This window comes from Adiantum capillus-veneris, chromosome 26 (genome assembly GCF_014529385.1).
Source record: "Adiantum capillus-veneris isolate H3 chromosome 26, ASM1452938v2, whole genome shotgun sequence".
NCBI classification, from domain to species: domain Eukaryota; kingdom Viridiplantae; phylum Streptophyta; class Polypodiopsida; order Polypodiales; family Pteridaceae; genus Adiantum; species Adiantum capillus-veneris.
Window position 1 is genome coordinate 125,743,035 of NC_140956.1, and position 3,131 is coordinate 125,746,165.

The following is a 3,131-nucleotide window of genomic DNA, read 5'->3' on the forward strand; positions in this document are numbered from 1 at the left end:
AGATCTACCCGCCGCCTCGTCTGAACGGTGTTGGAGGAAGAAGAGAGAAAAACAGAGAGAGGTGGAGAGAGGCCAACAGCTCTTCTGAGGGGGGGATACCGAAAAAAAAAATGGCGGGCCCGGAGGAAGATGATACCTATTGCAGCAAATAGGCTTTTGCCATCCACCTTAGACGCCCCTGTGGGAAGCATTTCCGTTGTAGCGTCTAAACCAGGCCTTATATCCCCCGCCTCCTTCTCCCCGCTTTCTCTCTCTCTCTCTCTCTCTCTCTCTCTCTCTCTCTCTCTCTCTTTCTTTCTCTTCTTTTTTATATTTGAAAATTATATACAATATTTTTTAATTTGTATTGAGAGGAGGGAAACACCAAATTTGACTTGGGGAGGGGAGGGGGGAGTTAATCCAGAATTTGAAAGTTTAGTCGCTAAATTTGGGCAGGGCATATAACGACGATAATGAGCACGGTAATAACAGCGGATAAAGTCCTGGTAATACTTTAAACACAAAAAAAACCCCGCCCTCCTCTCTCTTGTTTCTCTCATTACATTTACACCTTCTCTCTATAAAACGCGACAAAACAGCGCGGTAAAAACTTGGAGATTTTCATAGTATTTAAAGGTGGCAAGCTATTTTTCAATAGCTATTTTCTCAAAGCGAAGGCTAGCTTGTAAAATTTTTAGGAATCAATTCTAAATTGTGAATCCCATAAAGATCTAGACTCTCCTTTTGGAGATCTATATATCTATAACATGCCATAGATCTTTACATTTTGGTCAAACACTTTATAAATAGTTGTGTCCGGGATATAGCATTTTTTTCCACCCACTTATGCCTTCACCCTGCAATGATTTATGAAGATGACACAAAAAGGAAATCACTATTTCATGTTGACTTTTCATGACCTTTTTAGATACTAGAACGTTATTATGTTGATAATTTGCCTTATACCAAGTTATATAGGGAGGAGCTATACTATGAATCTTGCAATAATTCCTGATTAAAGAGTAATTATGCAATAAGCCTTGCAAAAAAAATACATAGTTAAAGAGGAATTATGTTATAAGCCACCTTTCCCTACACCATAAAAAAACCACGGGCCGGATTCCTTAAGTGTTGCAGGGCGACGGGAGCCTAGTGATTTTAGTAAGGGATCATTTTGCAATATCCACAAAAATCCCAAGTTCTAAGTGAGAGAAGTAGGAAAAGAGAAGGAAATCCTTACTTGGACAAAAGTTTGTCCTCATTCTATCCATGATCAAACGTGGACGTGTTTGCACCCGCTTGCTAGCGATGAACGTCGTCGTCCTCTTTGCTGGTACTGCCCCAATCATTGAGCTCAACACTGAACTGTGGGAGCACGCCATAGAACCTTAGTTGCAGAGATTGAACCACCGACTTCACCAGAGTGGCATCATCTTTCAAGAAAGCTTCATACACAGAGATGCAGTAGCGCTGCCTGCGCTCCATCTCCACCCGTGACATCGCGTGCAGCGCCGGAACGATGCGGTGCATCTCTGAGGTGGGAAACTGGAGAGGCATCGATGCCACTCTATCATGCTCTCAACTGGCTTCACATAGTTGTCAGCAATCAGCACAGGGATTGCCCCTGCACTGAGGATCTCTATCATGCGGTACGACGCCGGCGATCGCCCCGCTGGTGCAAACCCGAATGTTGCATTCATCAGATCCTGGAAATCATAATGAGCGAATGTCTGTTCGTCTTCATCGCATCCCTTGCCCTCTTCAGGATCCGCCCTTCGGATTTTATTATTGGTTTCATGCTTGCAGGTGACTGCAACTATGATGTCCTCGACGTTGTGCATCCCGCGGAAGGCCGGGTCACCGCGGAAGTTGCCCTCCTTGTTGCCTAAATACCTTGTCCCTTTGAAGGTGAGAAAGTACTTCATCTCCCATGGTTTCAACTTTTGCAGGTGCCGCACATGACGCTTTCCCGGCAGAGGAATGGCAATGTCGAACCCTGTCCTATATTCTGTCTGCTGCAAGCACGACGCCATCGCCGACGCGTTGCCCAGCGTGTTAGCAGGCGGCGCCGTCTCTGCCCACTTGTCGGCAAGGCTCACGATGACGTGATTGAGGCCGCCATTCCAGTGCGGAAGACTGCGAGGATGGCGGCGGAAGGGAAAAAAGGAGAAGCTCTCAGGCTCCATCACCAGGAAGACACAGGCTTGGCTAGCATCTGTGGTGAGCCATGGCGATGGTGGCTGGTTGATCAGGGCCTTGAAGTAGGAGATGGGCTGATAAGGGGGGCCGTATACATACATGCGGAAGTCCTTCATGGCTGCGCAGCGAGAGAAGTTGAAGCAAGCGTCCATTGTACAGGCCGGGAAGGTGTTGGGCTCGTGCCAGAATCTATTTGCATGTCATCGCGGGCCCTCTCTAGTTCGGACATAGTCATTCTTGCTGCAGAGGACGGACAAAGTGATCATTTGGCCAATCTCCGAGAAGCAGAGCATGGCCAGCAGACCCGCGATGAGGAGAAGCGGGACAAGCGGCCAGCTTACGAGAAAACGCAGGCGACTGTGGCTACTCATGATCGGACAGAATTTCTTACAACCTTAGACATTATTGGCGCGAGTAATGACTATCCTAAGGGTGAACTTTATATCTTCAATCATTTATGTTTTTTTGCCTCAATTCCCAAACTTTCCACACACTCAATGTGAAACGCCACTCCTGCTAGGCCGATCTTGACTGCTAGGCCGCTCTAGACTACTAGTTATTCACAGTAGTACACATCCATACTCAACTCTGGTAGTCCGCTCTAGACTACTAGTTATTCATAGTAGTACACATTCATACTCAACCTTTAGTGTGTGTGTGTGTGTGTGTGTGTGTGTGTGTGTGTGTGTGTATATTTGTGGAGAAGAAAGAGAGAGAGAGGGAGAGCGCGGGTTATCTCTTTGCTTGTTTGAGCGCAGAGATCTGAGATCTGAGTTTTCGGGGGCTCTTGGTTTATTTTTTATCACTGTGAGTGTCGCTACGGGCGTCGCTATGTTACAAATAAACTAGCAACGCTCATAGCGCGCCCATAGTGACGTCGTGAATTTTCACTTTTAAACGTCGCACTGCAAGCGTCTCTAATGTGAAGTACCTCTTGTAGTGCATGGAGCTTG

The 3,131-nt window shown here is 46.6% G+C and overlaps 1 pseudogene; it reads right to left on the bottom strand.

Moving 5' to 3' along the window:
- Positions 1–489: 489 nt before the first annotated feature.
- Positions 490–2,585, bottom strand: LOC147424161 (uncharacterized; annotated as a pseudogene).
- Between the last annotated feature and the right edge of the window lie 546 nt (positions 2,586–3,131).